At 37.8% G+C, this 26,296-nt stretch overlaps 1 protein-coding gene across 2 annotated transcripts in view; it reads right to left on the bottom strand.

The window, feature by feature from the left end:
* The window catches only part of NLGN4X (neuroligin 4 X-linked), a 340,751-nt gene that overhangs the window by 105,885 nt on the left and 208,570 nt on the right, over window positions 1–26,296 (bottom strand). The gene's annotated exons all lie outside the window — the stretch shown is intronic.

Genomic DNA, 26,296 nt, shown 5'->3' with positions numbered 1-26,296 from the left:
GACGTCAAAGAGAAGTGGCTTGACTTCAGAGGGACAGCTCGATGGCAGAGATTTGGAGAAGATTCTGGCTGGGGATGACTGGACTCCTGGGGAAGATTACCTTCTCGCTCCATCCCCTTTTCAGTTTCCCTTCCTGCTGAGAACTATTTTCACCAGCAATAAAATGCTCTGCATTTACCATCTTCTACTTGTTCATGTGACCTCATTCCTCCTGGATGCCAGATAAGAAGTTGGGTGCCATGAGTGTCAATACAAAAGGCTATCACACCAACCCTCCACTGAACTGTTAACACTTACACTGTACGTGGATGGCAAAGCAAAATGGGCAGTGTAACACTTCCTCTGGGGCTTCAGGGGTTGCAGGCACCCACTACCAGATGCTGCCGTGGGGCTGGTATGGAGTTCATTGTTGCTGGTGCCCAAAATTCCTCACCTCGGCTCCTGTACCCACTCACCTGTATTTCTCCTCCCATGAGGGGTGGAGTAGTATGTGAGTGGAGTTTGCCCCTGCTGGCCCCGAAGCAGCCGACTAGTTCCAGCACAAGTGCATTCCAGTTCCCACCTGTGAAGGGGTTTGGGAAATATCCTGTTTCACTAAGAAACTTGTAAAGAACTAGTAGGGTCTCTGTTTATTTCCCATATTGGGGTGGAAGCTCCCTAAAAACAAGAAACATGTATAACAAGTTGTTTATATCTGAGCTCAGAAGACAATTATTAAATGAAAGGAGATTTAAAATAATTAAATGTTTTTGTACTCCCATACAAACGTACTTCTTGCATGCCTAAAATAGATACAAAATCACATTTATTAATTATAACTTTTGTGTTTCCATGTGATCCCATGTTTTCTCATTTTACAACTACTTTTAAAATATAAAAAACAACTTAAGGGAAAAATGAAAATAAAACTTGTCCTCATACACTAGACGTTCCTCAAATGGATACTATCTCTTTTGATGATAAAGTATCTTTACTCACAAGCAGCAATATGTTAAGCACATCATCTATTCACAGAAATAGTATAAGTTATAGAGAGGAAATGAAAACAAAATGTTTCATTTGACAGGAATGGTAAAGCAGGAAATGAGAAGAGTAGAAAATGAACAAAGGCATGCTTTTCTTTTTCTATCACTAAACATTAAATGATGCCAATTTGTTATTTACTTATTGGAACTGCATGGTTAGGGTTTTAGAAATGGAAACTGCTGGGTCAAATAAGGTTATTGGCTTATGCGCTCCTAACCCTGTTTGCACCATTCCCTGGGGCTTCAAGATCATTCACATGAAAGGCATGCTTTTGAATATTCAGTAATATTTTCTCCTGCTGGTAATTTTCTCTGCAGATTGTAATGTTTCATGTTCCTGAGGATTGACAGAATGTTGCTCTTTAGGGATAAATGTAGCCCACTGAGAAGAGGGTCAAGATGAATGAAGATTCAATTAGATATTTCAGAATTTACATGAGATGTTATCCCATGTGTCTATCAATATTGAAATCCAGCAAGAAAATGACGCTTGATTAGATGGTTCTGGAACTGCGCTAGTTTATTTATCTTGATACCACAAGATAACTGCTTTTTCAATTATATGTTACCTTCAGATTATTTGTAAAATAATAATAATAATAATAATAAAACCAATTAAAACAGAACAAAACAAACAACAAAAGTGAGACAAGGCAGTGAACGGGGATTCTGTCCCAATGCAGATACCAGGGATTCTCTTACTGGGATGATGAATGGTTAATGGCTATGCTGCATGTGGAAGTAAAATGTATTTTAAAATGGACCAATAAATACATACCTTGGGCCTTTAAGGTCATATCAACCAGTAGTTGAAACCACAAGGGATACGTGCTATCTGAGTGCCAACTGTCGTTAATATAACAGACATTTAAGATGGGGATGTGTCCCTGAGTGGCATTTAGCTTCCTCCCAGACAAGTGAGCCTTGACTGTCTGCATCAGAACCTTCAAAACACAGTCCTGAGTGGTCTTCACTACCTAGCTGTTGGGACTCAGAAACCCATCCTCCAAAATATGGCCCTTTGATGTGCTGAACTGAAGAAGCCTCAAGGTCTCTCCTACCTTCTCCCACTCCCTTTTGTCCTCAAACCTCTGTAACCCCCAAAGCACAAAAGGAAGTTGTTCTCTAAAGCTGTTTATCTGCGTAAAGTCTGGGCCCATCAAAGAAGAAAAAAATGACCTCTAGTCCCTTCCCTGAGATTCAGAACTCATATCACAGGAAGAAAGACTGAGGTTTGTCAACACACCTGGACAGACTTTTGTCACAAACCACTGTCTGCTCTGCAAGACCAAAGGACTTCGTTCTAAGCCACTGTATGTTCATTCTCCTAAAAATCATTTACTACCCCCCTAAATAACATCCTCAAGTCCTTACCTCTCTTTCCTCTAAGAAGTAGACTATACAAGAATATCTACCCCATTAAGATATCAGGTAATCATTATCCTACTCCTTCCCGCCAACCTGTGCACATTAAAGGAAATGTGCATGCCTTTTCTCCAATTAATCTCCCTTTTGTGAGTTGATTTTTCAGTGAACCGTCAGAGGAGAAAAGGGAAGTTTCCACTGGGTGGCTACACAGCCAACAGCTTTGACCAAATGTTGTAAGATGATAGATTTTTGCACAGTGCTCAAGCTGGAGCCAGGGACAACACACAGGTTCCATGAGTGAATAATGATAAGGAAATAAGTCTACGGATGGACATAGGAAAAACTCTCACCTTAATCCAGTGTATATTTTCCACAATGGGAAGGAAAAAGTGAGGGCAGATATCTAATAGATGCATATGCAGCTGAAAATATAAGTAATCTAAATACTAGATCCAAATGCCAGATATCAATTCTTACAGTAAAAATCATCTACTAATAGTCCCAAATATTATTATAAAGCAAGTAAATGTAGGTAATGTCTTGGCATGTGGTGAATAATTTGGGCAGATGTGAAGAATACATTTAAAGTTAGAAAAACTAGACCAAAGTTAGACATCAAACATCTTTATAATCCTAAAAACAATTTTATCTTCCCGAATGGACTTTATTTCAAACTTGAGCCATTTTCCCCACCTCTCTCTGGCATGAGGTTTATCTGTGGCTTTGTAACTAGAAATTTTATGGCATTAAAAATGTTTACAAACTGCATCTTTCCCTTCTCTTTGTTAAAAGTTATTAATTTAAATAATTAAAATAAAAGATGAAAGTGAATGGCATTTTGAAAAATGTCAAAAAGCAACATGCATTGGCAAGGATGCTGAGAAAAGGGTACGGTTATACACTGTTGGTGAGAAGGTAAACTAATACAACCTCTATGGAAAATAGTATGGAGATTTCCCTAATAAGATAAAAATACCATTTGGCCCAGCAATCCCACTAACGGGTTTCTGCTTAAAGGAAAGGAAATCACTCTATCAAAAAGACATTTGCACTCATGTTTATCACTACACTATTCACAATAGCAAAGTCATGAAATCAACTTAAGTGTCCATCAACAGATGTCTGGATATATACTTGTTTACATATACCATGGTTTATATATCCGTGGAATACAACTCAGTATTACTCATTAAAAAAAGAATGAAATTATGTATTTTGCAGCAACATGAATGAAACTGGGTGGACGCCATTATCCTAAGTGAAATAACTCAGAAAGTCAAATACTGCATGTTTTCACTTACAAGTGGGAGGTATACAACAGGTACGCATTAACACACAGAGTCGAATAATAGGCTATGAGACTACGAAATGTGAGGATGTGGAAGGGGCATGAAGGATGAATTACTACCTACCTACTGGATACAGGTTCCACTATTCAGGTGATGGATACAGTAAAAGCCCAGATATCACCATTATGAATATACCCATGTAACAAAACTGAATTTCTAACACCCGTAAATTTATAAACATTTTTAAATGAAAAATAAAAGGCAAATGAAAGCACGTTTTCTTAAAACATGTTATTATTTTGTTCTTAAAATAATTTTATTTCTTAAAACATATATTTTGTTAGTAAGTATATACATCTGCTAATAAAATAGTGGATGCAAATACAAAATACAGCACGTAGCTGTGAGCCCAGGGCCCTGCAAGTGGCATGCTTTCAACACTTAAGTTCTGACCATATGCCTAATGGAATGGATAGAAACTGGATACATATAAAATTTTCTCCTTTCCACACATTCACAGTTTCAAAGAAATTTCTTTAAGTCTTTCCCTGGTCAAAAGCATGGAAATTTAATTATCAACTAAAGTTTGCTCTGAGATCAAATGGAGACACTGGGGTTGTGAGTAATCAAATTAAATCCTAAGATAAAATGCCTCTGAAAGGAATGGATAAGGAAGAAGAGACCCCTGCGGACAGTTGAGTTTAGTCTTCCGTTTCAGGATGCTGTGGTGTACAATGACATGTTTTGTTTGATTGTTGTTTAGTTTGTTTATATGCTCCTTTGACGACTTGGATAGAAACTAAGTTCCTTTTCTACACTTTCAAAAAGAGCATCCCAGTGAAGTATATGACAACTTTGGACTTTATTTTTCTTCTATTTAAGATGAAATTCACATAACATAAAGTGAACCATTTTAAAGTGTACTGTTCTGTTTGGTGGCATTTACTACATCCACATTTTTGTGAATCTATCTCTAGAACTTTCTCATCTTCACAAACTGAAACTCTGTAACCATGAAACAGTAATTCCCTATAGTCCTCTTCCAAGCACCAGCAACCACTAATCTACTTTCTGTCTCTATGAATTGAACCCAAATGTCCATCAAATGAAAAACAGATAAATATAATAGAATGTGTCTATCATACAATGGAATAGTATCCAGCCATAAATCAGCATGCAGTACTGATTGATACATGCTACAATGTGAGTGAAACTTGTAAACCTTGTCAACATTTTATTAGGAGAAAGAAATGAGATACAGAGTGTATGATTTTACTTATATGAAATATAAGATTACGTGAAGACATAGAGATGGGATTTTAAAAGTTACTTTATTTTCTACCACCCAAAAATTACCATGTCCATTCCAGTATTGCAGGATATGAGATACTGAACATTCTCTAACATGGTGATGAATACAAATAGTCAATTAAATCACAGATACCATAATAATTTATTTTATTGTGATATACATAACATGAAATTTATCATTGTAACTATTTTTTGGTGTATAATTAAGTGGCCTTAAGAACAGTCACATTATTGTCCAACTGTCACCACCATCGATCTCCAGAACATTTTGTACCTTCCCAAACTGAAACTCTATCCATTAGGAAATAATTTTCCATTCTCTCTGCCTCCCAGTCCCACACAATCATCATTCAACTTTTTGTCTCTGTGAATTTGACAACTCTGGGTACCTCATATTGGTAAAATCATACAGCATTTGTCCTTCTGTGAGTAGCTTGTAGTTTATTTCTCTTAGAATGATGTCCTCAAGGTTTATTTGTGTTGTAGCATGTATCAGAATTTCCTTCCTTTTTAGGGTGGAATAATATTCCACTTCAGCAGTGTGTGTGTGTGTGTGTGTGTGTGTGTGTGTGTGTACATACAAATACATATATATCACTTTTTTATCCATTCATCCATCAATGACAGTTGGCTATTTCAAAAGTTCACCTTTTAGCTATTGTGAATAACATAGCTAAGAACTTGGGCATACAAATATCTCTTTGAATTCCTGCTTTCAATTCTTTTGAGTATATACCCAGAGGTAGAATTGCTGGATCACATATGGTAGTTCTATGTTTACTTTTTTGGGGACCTGCCAAATAGTTTTCCACAACGACTGTATCATTTTACATTCCCACCAGCAATACGAAAGAGTTCCAGTTTCTCCACATCTTCGTCGCAACTTATTTTATGTTTACTTTATTAATGGTCATCCTAATGGATACGATTTCCCTGATCTGACAACATGATTTCTTGTGCATTACTGAGAATGTCAACAGTTGAGACTTTCAATGTAGTGGCCCTGGTTCCCAAGGCTCAACAATGAATGAAACAATAATTCATGCCCTTGAAGAGCTGACATTCGGGTGGGTGGGTACTGACTGGAAGAAGAGCAACTGATTTGCAGTGTGATTGTGGCCAAGATGGAACTAATCATAGATTTGACAGGAAATTGGATTCACTTTTGCCACTGTCAAGTTCTGTGACCCTGACCATAAGCCTTCAATTCTTCATTTGTAAAATGACCACATGGTTGTCCAGTCCCATGGGAACATGTACGAAGACATGATCACTTTCATAACCCCGGGGGCCCCTATTTCAGCCAGATCGAAGAGAATCTGCTCTCTGTTCACAGAATGGACACATCTACATCTCTCTATCCTGCATTTTTCTTCTGTTTTGTCTCTTCCTACACTTTCTTTTTTAGGTTATATGGAGATTTGAACTTGAGACAATTCCAAATGCATCCCATCACCAGTTATTTCAATGTGATGGAGAATCACAAAGTGACGCAAGTGGGATATATTTATAAACCTGAATAAGAGGTTGGAATTTCATGTTTTGATTGAGTAAGACCAGTCAATAAGGGCTAATTTCTGGTAGGAGGACAGGTGAATATTATCTTGCCTATAACTTGCAGGTGAGTGACTACAAAACTCACATTTTTGTAGCAACCTTCAATACCATTGTGCTGACTGCTGAGATCAGGAAATATCCCTCTGCTGGCTAGTTAGTGTTGTTGTCAGAAATTCAAGTGGGGCTGCTTCCTGCTTGTACACACCTCCCTTTAGACCTCCTGGATCTCCTCTAGGAACCTGCAATTTAAAATGGTAGCCCCAGCTCAATCAGCCTCCAAGACTCTAACAAAGTGCCTTCCATCTGTTATAATTGATGAATGTGTCAGTAGGTTAGTGATCCTATTGCCTTCTGCATCAAGTATTTGAATTATACTTTTTGGACAATATAAATATCTCAAAGATTTTTTTTCCCCACTCTGTCGTCCAGGGTGGAGTGCAGTGGTGCAATCTCAGCTCACTGCAACCTCCGCCTCGCAGGCTCCAGTGATTCTTGGGTCTCAGCCTCCCAAGTAGCTGGGATTACATGTTTGTGACACCATGCCCAGCTAATTTTTTTATCCTTAGTAGAGATGAGGTTTTGCCATGTTGGCCAGGCTGGTCTCAAACTCGTGGCCTCAAGTGATTCACCTTCCATAGCCTCCCAACATGCTGGGATAACAGGCGTCAGTCACTGTGCTCAGCCTCAAGTATCTTTTTCTACATCAATTTAGGGATTACTGATTTTGAATCACAATAATCTCTATTTACCAAAGAACAAGAGGAAGGTTTCAAATTTGAAATTCAAATGAATAAGCTCAGGATAAATTACAGGCAAGCACTATTAAGTTCCTATCATTGGTACCTTCAAAAGTTAACATAAATGAAAATTCCGCTGTAAAGAAACAATAAATGGGAATTGTTAATAATATCCTATTTGTACTCTTCCATCCATATCTTAAAGTGTTTAATAATCTATTAATCTATACTTGCACCAGAATTATTATTCCCCAATATAAAGTATCTCAGAGTCGAGAGACTTTCCTAAATATAATAATAAAAAAGAAAGAAGTTTTTGGTACTATAAAAACTTGCTGTTAATCTTAACCACAAGATCCTTTATATTTAAACCAATAAGCTTGCCAACCTGTGGCAAATGAAAGCATTCATGTTCGCCACAAGTAAAGCAAGTTTATTTCCATTCAAATGAATGAATCTCTACCAATACCTAACATCTCAAAGTCAGAAATATATATATATATAAATATCTCAATTCAAGCGAATATACATGTAATCATATATATATATACACATATATATATGCATATATGCTTCTACAGTAGGAATTTCTGGCATGATCCCAGGAAAATTTTTTAAAGTCTAAAGAACTTCTCTATAATGTTCATTTTTATTTTCACCAGCCAAACACTCTGCTGGAGATGCAATAAGATGATATCATCTGAAAGAAAAATATCTCTCCTGCTGATCAGTGAATTAAGATCTCATGGGGCTTAGGTATCGTTTTTCTCCATTTAGATACTGTAATCATGGCCTGAAGTTGGATCTCACGAGAATATAGGTCCATCAACCAGTAGGGATCAAGACAGCATCTGTGAATCAGCCACCATTAACACCACCTTCTCTAAAACACCTGACTTGTTTGCACATTATGTAATCATTACTCACCTGTCTTTAAAACAAGGAAAGGATATTACATGATCTCTTCGTGGTACTGTGGGGTGAGGAAAAAGTAAAAATAAAAAATAGCATTATCTCACAAATCTTGGGTTCTGGCAAATCAGATATGTTCTAAAGGGAAGGCTATGAAACAGCTGAGTTTGAAAAAAAATAATAAGGCATTACAAGGCCATTCATTTCATTAAAAGTCCATGAGTTGCTTTAAAACTTGAGATGTATTTGAAAAAGTCTCTCTTTTAAAACCTGCATTAATCTTTGATATTAATTTTTAGGAACCTCCATTTTCAGATGGCACATGCCCAAATTGCAATTCCGAGGTAGAACATTAATGAGCATTTGTAAACCAATTTAATAATAGAGGGAAAAGGTGGAAAGAATATAGCAAGGTAAAATGTTTTCCTTTATATTTATAGCCCTGTAATTTAAGAAGAACGTGTGAAATATAGCTCTACGTATTGCTGGAGCAAAAGCACAAGTTTTGTGGCCAACGGGGGAAAAAACGCTTTTACTCCTTGTCAAACTGATGGAGAAGTTTTAAAGGCTCAGGAAATAAACTTTTAGATACTGCATGACTACATTACTCAAAAACAAAGAGAATGAAGGAAAAAGATGAAGAACCCCAGACTGTCTCAGATGTCAGATCTTCTTGCCAGAGTGTGGCCTAGTAAGCAGAAAGCCAGGTGGCATCCTGAATACAGTCGCTGTGCACACATATGGAATGAAAACATCTGATGCACCTATATTCACACATATATATTCCAATAATGATGTGTGGGGTGGAGTGGGTTGAGCAATATCCTCCAAAAATACATGTCCACCTGGAAACTCAGAATGTGACCCTATTTGAAAATAGGGTCTTTGCAGATACAATTAATTAAAGATCTGCAGTAAAATAATCCTAAATTTAGGGTAGGCCCTAAATCCAATGACTGGTGTCTTCATAAAGAAAGGAGACGACACATACCATAGAGGGAAGACAGCCTTGTGAAGACAAACACCAGGGCCACCAGAGCCAAAAAGGCAAGAAAGGATCTTTTTCTGGAGCCACCCAGGGAAAGGCAGCCCTGCCAACACATTGATTTTGGATATCTGGTCTCCCAAACAGTAAGAGAGTAAATTTCTCTTGTTTAAAGTCATATTTGTGGTCATTTGTTACGGCCACTCTAGAAAACTAATACATGGAGATTACAGGATCATTTAAAAAATGTGCCAGCCAATTGCAAAATTTAGCAGAAGTCTTAGAATACCATGGTTTATGGTCTTTTCATAATGAGTCATTTAAAATACCCACGGAAAGACTTAAAGAAAAAACAATTATACCATAGAGCTCTACTATTTTGCTTTTATAACTCTCACAATCTGTTAAAAATATAAAGATATGTAGATCTTTTTTAACTAGAGGTTTCATTTCAAGGTCAAATGCATGCCACAAATATAAAATATCTCCATTCAAGCTAACCTACGTGTAATGAATTATGATACAGGTATACACGGACATTTTGAGGAACATGGAATCTTCAATGTTTGTGAAAAAGAAGCAGCTGCTGAATGTAAAGACTGGAAATAAACGTGGTTTACATGAAATTGGGCATTCACTGATTTTGACAATCAGGAGTTCACTCAAACTGAAATTTTAAAAAAATGTTTGAGTAAACAGATTCACTCCTTTTTTAATTAGCTTGCATTTTGCAATTTGGAGTCAAAAACCCTGCAATGGCTACTCATCCAGAAAGTGCTTATTATCTGGCAGACACTAGGGAGAGAAAGGCAATATGAGCTATGACCACAGCCCTCAAGGACCTTAGAAACCGGTGTCAGGAGTGACACCTATAATCCCAGCATTATGAAAAGCTAAGGCTGGTGGATCACTTGAGCCCAGGAGTTCATGACCAGCCTGGGCAACAAGGTGAAACCCCGTCTCTAAACAAATATAAAAATTAGCTGGGTGTGGTGGTACATGTCTGTAGTCCCAGCTTCTCAAGAGGCTGAGATGTGAGGATGGATTGAGTCCAAGAGGTTGAGACTTCAGTGAATTGTGATCATGCAACTGCATTCCAGCCTATCTGAGAGAGTGAAACCTCATCTCTAAAATAAAACAAAAAAAAATCAGTTTTAAAAAGTGAACCTCCTAATCCCTGGAATCAGTAAATATGATGTGGCAGTATGGTTGTCATAGGTATCATTAAGTTAAGGATTTTTTTTTTTTTTTTTTTTTTTTTTGAGACGGAGTTTCGCTCTTGTTACCCAGGCTGGAGTGCAATGGCGCGATCTCGGCTCACCGCAACCTCCGCCTCCTGGGTTCAGGCAATTCTCCTGCCTCAGCCTCCTGAGTAGCTGTGATTACAGGCACGCGCCACCATGCCCAGCTAATTTTTTGTATTAGTAGAGACGGGGTTTCACCATGTTTACCAGGATGGTCTCGATCTCTTGACCTCGTGATCCACCCGCCTTGGCCTCCCAAAGTGCTGGGATTACAGGCTTGAGCCACCGCGCCCGGCCTAAGTTAAGGATGTTAAGATGAGAACTCATCTCAGATCATCCAGATGAATCCAGGTAATCACAAAGTTGTTGTTGCTGCTGTTGTTTTAAGAGGGAGGGCTAGAAACAGAGAATGAGATTCAAGATATACAGCCAGCCTTTAAAAGAAGAAAAACCAAGGAAATGGATTCTCTCTTAGACTTTCCACCATAAATGCCAACACATTTGGGACTTCTAACCCCCAGAACTGTGAGATAATAAATCTTCATTGCTTTTAATTCCCTAGAGTAAACATTAGAGTTATCACAAGTTGTGATAACTTGTTATAGCAGCAATAGGAAAGAAACTAATACAGATACCAAGCAAGAATTGTTTTTCATGAAGGAGACAGTCATCAAGATCTCTAAATGGTTCTGGAAGATCAAAATCCAAAACAGAAAACTGAACTCTGAGAGTGCAGAGTGAAAGGCATGCATGGAACTGATGAGTAGTTTCATGGAATAGCAGAGGCTAACTTCTGATCGAAACTGGTTCAGGAGAGAGAAAGAAGAAAAGCAGTGCACCCAGACAAGATGTTAACTTTTTATTTTTTTGAGGGCATAGGGGGCATTATTTTTCCTACTGCCATGTCAAGAATACTTCAACCTCTACATTGAGCCCTGAGAGTGCAGAGTGGAAGGCATTAATGGAACTGATGAGTAGTTTCATGGAGTACAAGAGGCTAACTTCTGATTGAAATGGGTTGAGGAGAGAGAAAGAAGAAAAACAGTGCACCCAGACAGGATGTTAACTTCTCTTCTTTTTCTTTTTTTTGAGGGCATGGGGGGAATTAGTTTGCCTACTACAGTGTCAAGAATACACAAACATAGTGGGTATACTCTGTTTATTGTTTCTTAGAACTTTTTTGCACAACCTCTCATCACCATAGAAATCTTATTCAGTTTCTCAGAATTTAGGTACAGAATGTCATGACATGCAGCTTGGTCCTCTCCCCTAAACTCCAAACTCACATGTTTCTGCCCACTCTATTTCTCCATTTGATGATTAATACAGGATTCAAATTTAATATGCCCAACCTCGATCTCCTCATCCCCTAAACTTATTCTTCCTATGGTCTATTTCTTTTTCTTTGTTTCTTTTCTTTTATTTAATTTTTTGAGATGGAGTTTCACACTTGTTGCCCAGGCTGGAGTGCAGTTGTGCGATCTCGGCTCACTGCAACCTCTGCCACCTGGTTCAAGTGATTCTCCAGCCTCAGCCTCCCAAGTAACTGGGATTACAGGTGCCCGCCACCACGCCCGGCTAATTTTTGTATTTTTAGTAGAGACAGGTTTTCGTCATGTTGGCCAGGCTTGTCTTGAACTCCTGACCTCAGGTGATCTGCCCACCTCAGCCTCCCAAAGTGCTGGGAATACAGGCATGAGCCACTGCACCCAGCCATATGGCCTATTTCTTGTTCTCAAAGTACGCTTTCCTGCAGTCTTCTCATTCTCTGCCACCCTGTATCCAATCTATCAGCAAATCCTGTTGGATCTGCAAGACATCCAGAACAATCTTTTCCTTTCCTTTTTTTTCTTTGCATTCTCACTGATAATGCTTTGATTTAAGCTAGTACTATTTCTTGGTTGGATTATTGCAACAACCTTCTAACCTGATACCCTTTTACATAAACAGAAGGACAGATTATGCCATTTTTGTAGGTTTTAAACATTCCAGCCATTTCCTTTCTCAGTAAGAATAAGACACAAGTCCTTAAAAGGCATATAAAATGTGGCTCATGCCATCTCTGAAATCAGGTGCTACTATCCCTTCGCCACTACTTTCAAGCTGCAGTGATATTTTCAGGGACTGTGCGGCCACAGGGCCTTTGCACTGGATCTTTCCTTAGCCCAAGATGCTGTTTCTCCAGATAACTGTATGGATCACACCCTCACATCAGTACTGGCTTATATGTGAAACTTTCCATAACCACCCTAGTCAAAATTTTGGCACATAATTTCTAATTTAGCACCCTTCTCTGCTAAATACTTCTCCATAGCACTTGCGATAGATACCATATTCTACCGTGCATTTTGCGATACTTGTCTGTTGTTTTTCCCCCTACTAAATAGAAATGCTGTAAGGTTGGGGATTTTTTCTCTGTTTTGTTTACTACGCCATTCTCAATGGAAGTTGTTATACCATGTGTCAAACAGCAGGTTGTCAATATATGTTTCTTGAATGAAAGAAGAATGAATTAATGAAAACCACTACTACGTTTTCCTTGGCAAAGCTAGCTTGTATATATAGAAGAAAATCTCAACTTCACTTAAACTAGAAACTCTCTGCTCTCTGTCTTCCTCTTTCTCTTATTATTATTAGTATTATTTTATATCCAGGGCTCCTTATAAAACCTTGTAAGGAGTGGAAGGATGCCTTGTCCATTTTCTATTGACAGTTATAAAGAGTTTTGCACCTCATCGTCAATGAATAAATTTGCACTGCACTTTGGTCAATGATGCCTTCCCCCAATGGACTGATCAAGTCCTGCCTTACTCAGCATTTAGACTCCTGAGACAGCAATGAAAGAATTAAATCTCCAGTCATGGTGAACTGATTGAAAGAAACCCTTCTTCACAGACACTTTGATGGCACTCTATCCTAGTACACTTTATATGTTCTGGCATCCTTATATTGTGTCCAATGATAAGACAGTCCCAAGAGATGGGATAGCAGTGGACTGTCACGATAACCACAGGACTTGTGAGATACAGTAAGTGAGCAAGCCTGTTTAAACACATATGAGTCAATATTCAGAGTCACTGGTCAATGAAGCTGAAGATTATGTTTTCAGATATATGAGTAATAAGAATGTGCCATCAAGAAAGTAAGGGTGAAGGACACAGAATGGGAGTGTTTGTGAATTCCACATGTGGTAACATGTATTCACAATATACTATTTTTAAAAGCCCTCATAAACCTCAATAATGAAAAGATAACCCAATTAAAATAGGCAAAGGATCTGAACAGATATTTTTCCAAATGATTTATACACATGTCCAATAAGCTCATGAATAGGTGTTCAACATCATTAGCCATCAGAAAAAATGCATTCTCATTCTCTGCCACCTTGCATCCAATCCATCAGCAAATCCTGTTGCATCTGTAGAACACACAGAACAATCTCTTTCCTTTTTTCTTTTCTTTGCATTCTCACTGGTATTGCCCTGGTTTAAACTGGTATTATTTCTTCAGTAGATTACCTCTTGCCTACTTCTTGGAGATGTAAGAGAGAAGAGGTATGGGACTTCTTTTTGGAATGATGTAAATATTCAAAAATAAAACCCAAAATATGATATCACTTTACAACCATTAGGATGGCTATAATTAAAAAGACAGATGAGAACAAGTGTGGGTGAGGATGTGGAGAAGTTAAAACTTTTGTGCATTGATGGTGAAAATGTAAAATGGTACACCTACTTTGGAAAATAATTTGAAAGATTCTCAAATATTTAAACACAAAGTTATTATATGAACCATCAATTCTGCTCCTATATCCTAATCAAGAAAAATGAAATATATGTCCATACAAAAACTTGCACATGAACGTTCATGGCACAATTATTGAGAATATCCAAAAACTAGAAATGACCCCAATGTCTAGGAAGAGATGAATAGATAAACAAAGTGTGGAATATCCAAAAAATGAAATATTACTGAACCATAAAAATAAAAGAATACTTATGCATGCTACAACATGGATGAGCCTCAAAAACATTAAGGGAATGAAGTCAGACACACACAAAAACATGTATTGTATGATTTAATTTACATGAAATGCCCCCAAAAGGCAAATCTATAATATAGTTAGTGGAAGCCTATCTCTTGGGGACCTGGGAGAGAAGAGGTATGGGATTTCTCTTTGGAATGATGTAAATGTTCAAAAATTAGATGGCATTGCTTGTGTCACAATATTGTGCATATACTAAAGGCCACTGAATTGCACAATTTAAATGTGTACACTGGATATAAGTTGTTTCAAATAAAGGAAACAGACAATGAAAAATAGAAGTTGGACATAAGCTTAATGGGTCACTTACATGGTAAGGATCACAAGAAGATTAAGAAACATGAAGATGTATCAAAAGCAATTAAAAGTATTAAAAGTGCCAGAGAAAATGCTTATAACATATCAGTGGCCCTCAAGAGAATAGTTCTGATGAAATATGATTGAAAAGGAAACTATTAGTTACTTTAAAGATGGGAAATGCTAGGCATGTTTTAAACAAAGAAGAATGAAGAAAGATGAATTCCTAAGTACTATTGTAAGTTCATGCTTAGAAGGGAAAATTAAATAGCAGTGAAGGAAAAAGGTATCTAGAGGTTCAGCAATATATTGAATCGAGGCATTTTGGTGGGGTAGCCTTCATGTGTTCAAAAACACAGGATGGAATTATAATAATGTGTTTATTCTACTTACCTGTTTAAGACTATAGCCCAATTATTATACAGATGGTCCCAGGCTTACAATGGTTTTATGATTTTTGATCTTGAGATGATTCAAAAATGATAGTCAGTGGAAATCGTATTTTGAATTTGGATATATTCCCAAGCTAGCAATATGCAGTACCGTAGTCTCTTTGGATGCCAGGCAGCCACACAATCACAAGGGCAAACAACCGATACTCTACAGTGTACACGAAACCTTCAACACTTTATTTATAAAGTAGGCTTTGTGTTTGATGATGTTGCCCAACTAGGCTAATGTAAGTGTTATAAGTGTGTTCAAGATCAGCGAGGCTAAGCTATGATGTTTGGTAGGTTAGGTATATTGACATATTTTCAACTAATGATATTTTAAATTTACAATGGGTTTATTGGGATATAATCCCACTGTGAGTCAAGGAATATATTTTATATATGTATACATAGATAAATATACATACATATAGATCTGTGTGTGTATCACAAGGGCAAACAATGGATACATATATATGTATACACACATATGTATGTATGTACACACATATGTATACACATGTATGTAAATGCACATAGATATACACACACCCATAGATACCCCCACATATATATAAATATATAATATATATTATATATTTGCATATATTATATATTTATATATTATATAATTGGTATATATAATAGAATATATATTTATATATATTATATATATATATGTTTACCAAGTATCTGACAGCAACTGGGACATCTAAACAGATACTGGAATATTTCAGTAAAGGATCAGACACTACTTTGACTGTTACCAAATATTTCTTAAACAGGAAATATTTTGTCATTCCAAAATGTTCTCCCAACACCAGTGCAAAGCTTAGTTTTCTTGTGTACAAATCGTAGTGTTTCTGTCATGCCTGTCTACACTGAAACAGCCTCTCAAGTAGGTGGGACTACAGGCACACACCACTGCACCCAGTGCTAAAATGCTTGTCATTATGTGTTTATCATACCTGCCTGTTTGTGGTTTCTTTATAATGATGTGTTTTTTTACCCACCTGTTTATGACTATAGCCCTATAACTGGACACAGCCTTCTGTCTGTAACATCTGAGCCTGTAATAAATGCCATTATACTTAACACAGTGAAAATCAGTGTATATAATCTCAAATAATTAACTGACTCAACAGAGGCTTTCTAGTGATTTATCTTCATAAAGGCCCTAGCTCTTTGAAGTAATGTTGCGTTGAGCATTCTAAAATAATTCTGATTATTTACACTGAAAATTAAACACTTCATTCAAAAAAGCTATTATTATTATTTTTAGTCAAAGGATAAACTATCCTAAGAATATTGCTGGATGTACCAATCAATATGTTATAATTTTATTTGAATCATATATTTATATTGCTAACTGCAGGGTGTACCTGCCATAATTTGTTCCCTAGGAAATTTACTTTGCACCTCTATGTTTTATCCTCTAGGGCTCATTTCCATAAAGCTAATGACTTATTAATGTTGGACTGGACAAAAATAAGACAGTTCTACTAGAACACATCTGTCTTTGTATCACTGGTGGCATGCATGTACTATGTGCATATTCATGCTTCTTGTAAGAACTACCTGTGCTTTTACAGGCTTGTAGGCAAATGTCAGGGGGAAAAAAGCTGCAGGCCAGAATACGTACAGTAGTCTTAAATACTTTTTTAAAATGTATGCGTACATAGTAAGTGTATATATTTATGGGATACATGAGATATTTTGGTACAGGCATGCAGTGTGTATTAATCACATAGTCTTTACACATCCTGTTCAGATTACCTTTTAGAGATTTTTCCATTATCATACTCAAAAGGACTAATTTCCTTGAATATATGCAGATACTGACAGAATTATCACCAGAACCCTAATTCCAATGTACTTGAATTTGGCTCTCAATTTCAATGCTTCTCCTTGGAATTTTCCATCATCCCTTGGGATACTCATCATACTCTTATTTTTATTTAGAGTACAACTTGTGTCATTTTGTCTCCAAGGAGACAGGGGGCACATTAACCGCATCAACTAAAAATAATCAACCTTTCACATACTGGATGAGAAGCAAAATGAAGAAAACAGGCTGAAGGCAGAAAGGGATGGGGTCTTTTAGAATTAATAATCTTAAGAGACTGTTTTGAATGCAAAACTTTCAAAGAGAGAACATTTTTAAGGCATATTCTCTGTGACTACTAACTCATGCTTACATGATGTTCTACAATCAATAAACTGGGAATTATGTATTGATGGAATAGATTCTTCTGTGAGTTTTGTTTGAATATTTTGATTTCCAAATATGGTTATGGATGTAAAAATAAAATTCCAACTTCTTTAAAGAAATACTGAATCATTTATAAATAGATCAAGGAGAGCCTCCACACCATGAAAGATGCCGGATGATCGTTTTGTGTATTTGGGATTGGAAAGAAGTCTTTGAAGAGAGATCTGCACTCCCACGTTCACTGCAACACTCAGCACCACAGCTGGAGTCAACCTGAATGTCCATCATTAGATGCATGAATAAAGAAAATGGGGTTTATACACACAAGGAAATATTATTTCACCTCAAAAAAAGAAAGAAACTCTGTCATTCAGGGCTGCAAGGACGAACCCAGAGGACATTATGTTAAGTGATATAAGCCAGGCACAGAAAGACAAATATCACATGATCTTACTTATATGTGGAATCTCAAAAAAGTCAAGCTCACAGAAGCAGACAGTAGAATGTTCTCTTACGGAACTTGAAGCTGGAGGTGGAGAGGAAACTGGGGAGATGTTGGTCAAAGGTTACAAAGTTTCAGTTAATAGGGAAAAATTCAAAAGATCTGTACAATATGGCAAACATAGTTGAATCACAAAGAATCGAATACTCAACACCTCTAAGAAAGTAGAGTGTTTGTACCACAGAAAAATAAGCATTTGAAGTAATGCACTTGTGAATTAGCTCAATTTAGCCATTTCACAATGGATACCTATTTCAAAACATCACCTTGTACATGATGAATCTATTCAATTTTCATCTGATGATTAAATGAATGCATTGGGGAAAAAACACAAAACAAAGCCAATTATTTTCTACGTTGTCTCCACTCTTCTCTTGATTTTCTTTTGATTCTTTTAAAAAATTTGAGACAGGGTTTCACTCTGTTGCTGAGGCTGGAGTGCAGTGGTGCAATCACAGCACACTGTAGCCTCGAACTCCCGGGCTCAAGCAATCCTCCCGCCTCACCATTTTGAGTAGCTAGGACACCAGGCACATCACCACATCTGGCTCGCTCTTTCTTTTCTTTTCTTTTCTATTCTTTTCTTCTTTTCTTTCTTTCCTTCCCTCCTTCCTTCCTTCTTTCCTTCTCTCTCTCTCTCTCTCTCTCTTTCTTCTTTCTTTTTTTTGGAGACAGGGTCTCACTATTTTTTCAGGCTGGTCTTGAACTCCTGACCTTAAAGGATCTTCTCACCTTGGCCTCCCAAAGTGCTAGGATTACAGGTGAGAGCTACTGCAACCAGCCTTCCCCTGAATTTCTTTGCCCAATACCCTTCAGTCTGATGTCTCACTTGTTGCATCAGCTGAGGACCAGGGAGCCTCTTTGCTCTGCTGTTCCCATCAACTATTATGTAAATGGAACCTTCCTGGTTAGAGAGTCCTTATCCCACTTCAGTCACTCCCATCTCTGCTCCATTTGCCTCTGATGTCCTAAGGACAAAGCACTCAACCTCAATTTTTCCTGACCTTCATATCCTGAAAAAATCCAATGCATGCAGTGGGCATTTTGAGCCACTAGGAGGCAGAAGAGGAAAGTCCAAGCAAATGATCCTTCTGAGAGCAAAAATGTGATCCTGGTTTTTTTCGCCCCTCAAAGATCTGTCCACACCTATCAGTGTGCAGTCACAACGACCATGGGATTACAGTGTTTCCAAGTGTGTATTCAATACATCAAAACCTCATTATAAAGAAGATAACAAAAAACAAGACATTGTGTTGTTTGTTTGTGTGGGGTTTTTTTACAAAGTTTCTTGGTTTTTCTTTATGTCACAATTTTTGGATTAGAGGTTGCCCCGTCTTCTCCAATGTGTTCATTCTATTACTGCGTTACCTACAGCAGGTACCCCCGCCAACTCCCCAGGCTGGCTTTATGGATAACATCTGCCACTCACCCCACAAAGAGTCTTATGCTAAAGGCCCCCATTCTTTCTTCCACCTTTTGCTACTTCCTGGGTTTCAGTGCTCACACGTCATTCATCTTGTCTCAGGATTTCACTTTCTCACCCTTCTCGCATGCTTCTTTTATGTCTCTACTTTTGTTTATGTATTTCTCACTAAGTGCAATGCTTAACTTTCCTTTCTCCTCATTTAACATTTAGCAGTGTTTTGGTTTAGTAATGCCTGGGTCCTCTTTTCAGACAGAGAGAGGGAATTCTTCCAGTCAAAGTAGGCCATTTACAGAAATCAAATCAGGGGAAATCTGAGACATTTTGGTCAGAGGAAGAGAGGAGAGGGATTCTAATGAAACCAGGAGAGTGGCATCAAGATGTGTTAATTCTCAAAAAAGGAAATTATGCTTTCTTTTTTAACATATACGCTTATGAACTTTTGACTTGACACATAAGATGTGTTCCATTTAAGATAAAATCCTTCATAAAGCATTAGAAAAGAAATATTGTTGGAAAAAGAAAGAAAATAGCAAATGTACCAAAAATAGAGCAACTCCTCTAACTTCCAAATGAGAGAAGAATGTACAGACCATTTATAAGACAGCATAACATTTTTCAGCAGATGTGCTTCAGGTAAATTATAGTGACCCAATGAATTTCCACTAATGTCAGACGCATGCCACATAAATGTACACTCATGGAAGTCAGACTGTAACTCTTGGGAATAACGTATTAGTCCTCTCTTCTAATGATTTCCAGGCTTCTTTTGTTGAGTGGAATATTACATGGCTCACACATATCACAAAAGCATTGCAAGAATGCTTCAGAGCTCACCCCACCCTCCCTCAATTTCCGAGGAAATCCAAGACCCTACAAGGGAGACCAGAACAGGGAAGGTGACCACATTATTAGGCTGAGAGCATGCATATAGGTTAAGTCACCCAAATTATTACTACAAATGCTGTTTCTGCTATGTACATTGGCTGCTTTTATATCAAACCATTTCTGTCTTATATTCAGGTATGACTCCAAAGCGCCTAATAGGTTTATTCGATGAATGGCCTTAAAGAGAAAGACAACTTCAGAAGACCATGACCCAACCTACCCTAAGGTGAAAATTTTCAGGACAGCTATAACAATTGAAAAATTAGCAGGTGTTCCTGATGGATATCAGGTAAGAAATGCACCAAAATGATCATGTGACTCAATTTATGCACAAGAGACAGCAAGCAGGAAATGATATGGGAACTAGAAGTTGGACACCAAACTTGCTGATGAAACACTAGTTCTATGGCACTGAACAGCTTTGATGTGACAAATGCCATTGTTGTGGTTGATGCCACCATCACCATGAACCACAACAAACCAGTAATGATTGAATGGAAATGAAACAGCCTTTAAGGACCCACTGTGAGGAGCTTAAAAATATGATGTAAGTGTCTTATCACAACTTGATCAGCAATAAGAACTGTTCTTGCATAAAGATAGAAGCTACAGCTGACGCTAAAGTGATATTCAATTTCTTCACTTATTCCACGGTTTACTAATTCATACTTGACATTAATTAACAAGGCTGTGGATGTGTTCTGAGTGATAAGACAGAGCTCTGTCTTTAGTTAGACCTGGGTTTCGATGCTTGCTCTGACTGCTAAAAGGTGTGATGCCATGAGTAAATCCCATCACCTCCAAGTCTTCATCTACTCATGGGCAGGACACAAGGTTAACTCCTCCGAAGGACTTTATGAAGATTAAATGAAGTAATTTCTACAACCCTTTGCTGGCCATACTGAGGCACACAATGAGTTGATGTTACATAGCTGGGACTCTTTTGAAGCAACAATTTCAGCGTACACGAAACATGAAATCATACAATGACCAAAAAGGTGACAGTACCATGTGAGCTAAACGGAAATATGTATTTAAATGGAGGCACATGAAGTCCACTGCAGGTGCAAAGACATGCACTTGGAGACAATTGGAAGGGGGAAGGTAAAAGCCATATATAAATAAGTTCCAGGTATTTCCATCAAAAAGCATGAGCAAGGTACAGTCTATATGGAAGGTCTTTGGATTATCATGAAAATAAAAAGCAGATTTGAGAGAACTCAAGTTATCCTAAAATAAGGGGCTAAAATGGAGAAAAGAGTATTTATTGATTTACTAATGGCTTTGCAGGTATTCAGACTTATCAGATTATCCTCTGCAGTTTCTGTGTGGAGGTGATTGTTCTGAAAGTTTATTACCTGGATTAACGCCTAATCTTCTTGGGGGTAAATGATATGTATGGATGTTGTGAGGTGAATGGATGATAGGGGATAGGTAATCAAGTTGGTATGAGGCCAGGCAAATGCCCTGGCACGTACAGCTCAGCAAGGATTTTGCTGGCTTCTGAGCAGACAGGAACACCATACACCCTGGCAATGACTAATCTGAGAGGTACTGGTGAACTTCAGGCATTCCAAATTCTTGAATACATATGTCAGAGACGTTTGAATCAGAGCGACTCCATCTTGAATAAGGTCTGGGTAAAATGAGGCTGAGACCTACTGGGCTGCATTTCCAGGAGGTTAGGCATTCTTAGTCACAGGATGAGATAGGAGGTCAGCACAAAATACAGGTCACAAAGATCTTGCTGATAAAAGGATGTGGTAAAAAAGCCAGCCAAAACCCACTATAATCAAGGTGGCAACTAGAATGACATCTGGTCACCCTCACAGCTCATTATATGGTAAGTATAAGAGACACTCCCACCAGCACCATGACAGTTTACAAATGCCATGGCAATATCGTGAAGTTATCCTAAATGGTCTAAAAAGGGGAGGAACCCTCAGTTCCAGGAATTGCCACCCCTTTCCTGGAAATCTCATTAATAATCAACCACTTGTTTAGCATATCATCAAGGAATAATAAAAATAGCTAACCAGCAACCCTGGGGGATGCTCTGCCTATGGAGCCATCATTCTTTATTTCTTTACTCCCCTAATAAATTTACTTTCACTTTTCACCTCCAATTCTTTCTTGAATGAGACCCAAGAACCCTGTCTTAGGGTCTGGATTATGACCTCTTTCTGGTAACATATCCACCTTCCTAGTGACAAGGGTGTACAGCAGAATACATAGGAAATCTGTTTAGAGAAGTGTAGCTTCTTTAAAAACAAAGTGAACACCATTTCAATCAGAAGACACTTCATGTAGATATAAATAATTACTTTATAGCTATGTACCTCTCAATTTGCCTGGGGCAATCCCAGTTTATTCATAGCACATAGCAACTTTCAAACATGTCCTGGATTGGATCATAAATTATATGGGCAACGGCTAGCAAGATTGTGTAGCACAGTTCTGATTATAATAAAAAAAACCTTCATACTTTAAAGAGCAAACATGACCTTCTGATTTATTTAATGTCTAGAAGTGTCTTATAATGATTTTTTAAAAATTAATGTGGTTCAGTCTGGCTGCCAATATTTGATAGATATTAGCCATTACAGATTGGATCAGCTATAATTCTTACTGTGCATAAACAGTGGTATTAATACAATGTATAATGATATTAATAACATTAGAAATTGTAGCGTGACTGGGTATAATGGTTGCTGCTGAGAGCCTATGAAACTTCATCTGCATGAGTCTATTAAATCTTTTTTAAAAGGTTATTTTTTGGCCAGGCACGGTGGCTCACACCTGTAATACCAGCACTCTGGGAGGCCGAGGTGGGTGGATCACCTGAGGTGAGGAGTTCAAGACCAACCTGGCCAACATGGCGAAACCACGTCTCTACTAAAATTACAAAAATTAGCCAGGCATGGTAGCGGGCACCTCTAATCCCAGCTACTGGGAGGCTGAGGCAGGAGAAACACTTGAATCCAGGAGGCGAATGCTGCAGTGAGGCGAGATCATGCCACTGCACTCCAGCCTGGGCAAGAAGAACGAGACTCCATCTCAAAAGAAAAAAGTTATTTTTTTATTGACAAGTAATTGTACAGATTATATGCTTATGAGGTATAGTGTAGTATTTTGAACCATGGAATTTTTATACTGTACAACAGCCTTGCAAGGAAGAGACCACTGCCTTCTACATCTAAGGAAGGAGTCTCAGAAAATGCTTGCTGACTTTCTTGTGGTAGAGGGAGAGGAAACATGTTAGGTTCTGTCTGTCTCAAGCTGCAATCTATGTCCTTTCCAATGCCAGCATTCCACTTCCATCATTGGCATACTCCATCTTTTTAATCCTCTCTTTTGAGTAACAGAAAATAGCATTTGTTACTCCATAAAAAAATAATAATCTAAAACAATATTTTTCCATTCATAAGGTAGGAAGATAACATTTATGACTTTTATTGGAAGAAAAAGAACTCAAAGAATATTTCAACTTTTTGCTTAAAAATGAATCTACTTGTATGAAAAGCACTCACTGTAATGATCATTGCAGTGTCGGCTGTGTATTTTATTTGATCATCTTTTTAAATATCTGGATGCCAAAGGTTTAAAAACATTTTCTCAAGACCGATAATAGTAGTTTCCTGCAAGCAAAAGGTAAATGCCACCTAGCGATTTTCAAGAGGACAATAGTAAATGCAAGATCCATGATAAAGATCAACATAGTCACATTTTAAAGTCTCTATCGTCCTGTATAATCGGCAAACTTGGCACATTTCATTCCATCAAATGAAAGGAGGTCTGTAGTGTGCTTGGCTGTTCCACACTAGCTCATTGGAGGAATGTAAATAGACTGGCATAGAGATGCTAAATCGCTTCTTTTATTTCTTCCCCACCAATTTTACAGCTCTCTGTTACCTTACGACTTTTAAAAGCTCTCCATATTAAAAAGTAGATTTACAACTTTTCAGTGAGTTTTTTTTCCTCTAAAATAAGTGTGTATAATTTCCAGGCTAATTTGCAAGACCTGCAATTGATTCGGGAAGGGACAAAACTGATAAGAAATCCTAGTATAGAGTTGCTTGATACAACTGACCTTTAGGAGGAAAAGGAGATCAATTTCATTTGAAACTCAATCTTATCAGATACGTCAATCCATCACGCATGTAACAGAATATTCTGGGATTCCAGCAAAGCCAGAATTTGCTCGATGCCCACTGCTTCCTTCAGAAAAGGATGCCCAAGCTTTCTTCCGTGTGGCCGTGCTATGGGCAGTGCACACACTGCTCCCTTTGAAGAGGGCCTGTGCAGTGCCCTCACACGTTCTTTCCTCCTTCCACCTCTTTGTCAGAATGGACCTTTTGTAAAACATCAAGAAGCACAATTTCCTGTTTCCAACACTAGTAGCCAAAGCAACTATCCAGAGCCTCTGAAAAATATTCAGTGAAGCATGCAATCATCACTATGCAAAAGTTTAGAGACATTATTCCACCAAGATGTGGCTCACAGAAAACTACAAAAAATATAGGAAATAAAGCCAGCGATACAACAAAGTTTTTGACACTAAAAGGTTTTTTGGTGGTGTTTATTTTCTTTAATGCAAAAACCAACCTGGAATTTTGAGTTCTTTATCAATGTTTCAAAAGATACAACTTTAGCAACACCTGTGAGTCACCTGAATTTCAAAGTAAGAAATGCATTTCTCTTAGGGTTTCTTATACCACCTCTTAGGGCTTCTTAGCAATTCATCCCCTCTTAGGGTTTCTTACAGGTTAATCTTTTCACATAGGAATATGAAGAAAAACCATTCAAAATGAAATAAGTCATCTGATTGAAAATAAAATATTCTCGGCCGGGCACAGTAGCTCATGCCTGGAATCCCAGCACTTTGGGAGGCCGAGGCAGGTGTATCACAAGCTCAAGAGATCAAGACCATGCTGGCCAACATGGTGAAACCCCATTTCTACTAAAAATACAAAAATTAGCTGGGTGAGGTGGTGTGCATCTGTAGTCCCAGCTACTCAGGAGGCTGAGGCAGGAGAATTGCTTGAACTTGGGAGGCAGAGGTTGCAGTGAGCCATGATCAAACCACTGCACTCCAGCCTGGCGACAGAGCGAAACTCTGTCTCAAAATAAAAATAAAAAAGAAAGAAAGAAAGAGAGAGAGAGAGAGAAAGAAAAAGAAAGAAAGAAAGAAAGAAAGAAAGAAAGAAAGAAAGAAAGAAAGAAAGAAAGAAAGAAAGAAAGAGAAAGAAAGAAAATTCTTGGTAATATGTACCTATTTGAAGAAAACTTTATCAGCCATATTTCTTGCTTGACAGACCTCCTTTAGTCCATTTTATTTTGCTATTTATTTATTTATCTATTTTTTTGAGACAAGTCTCACTCAGTCACCCAGGCTAGAGTGTGGTGGTGGGATCCTGGCTTGTTGCAACCTCGGCCTCCAGGGTTCCAGAGATTCTCCTGCCTCAGCTTCCTGAGTAGGTGGGATTACAGGCACCTGCCACCATGCCCGGTTAAATTTTATATTTTTAGTAGAGAGAGGGTTTCACCACTTTGGCCAGGTTGTTTTTGAACTCCTGACCTCAAGTGATCTGCTTGCCTGGGCCGCCCAAAGTGCTGGGATTATAGGCAAGAGCCACCGTGCCCGGCCTCCATTTTATTTGGTATTTTCTATTGTATCATAATCACACTGCAACCAATATACACATCTCTCTCATGGCTAGTTTGTTAAAATTTTTATTTTCTACACCACTTTAATGCGTTTTTGCCTGAAAAACAAATGTTTTTATATAGGTCTAAGAATATTACTCACAAACTAGGCAACAGCGGGAAAGGCCATCTAAGAACATATTAAAATCTTACCCTGAAGAGGTGTAATTTTCCAACCTATAATTAGTAGAAAATCAATGAAACATCTAAACAAGGAGGAACTAAACTTGAATTTCCACATACTTAGCCTTTAACCATAGATCATCAAATAGAACAAAAATCAACTAGCAAGTAAGTTTCCTTTGGAATCATGCAAATGCAATGGAACCAAAACAACAGATCTTCCAAAGGCTCAACATAATCA

This window comes from Aotus nancymaae, unplaced genomic scaffold (genome assembly GCF_030222135.1).
Source record: "Aotus nancymaae isolate 86718 unplaced genomic scaffold, 86718_ANA_hifiasm-v0.15.2.pri h1tg000058l, whole genome shotgun sequence".
Classification (NCBI taxonomy): domain Eukaryota; kingdom Metazoa; phylum Chordata; class Mammalia; order Primates; family Aotidae; genus Aotus; species Aotus nancymaae.
This window is presented reverse-complemented; position numbering and strand designations above follow the sequence as displayed.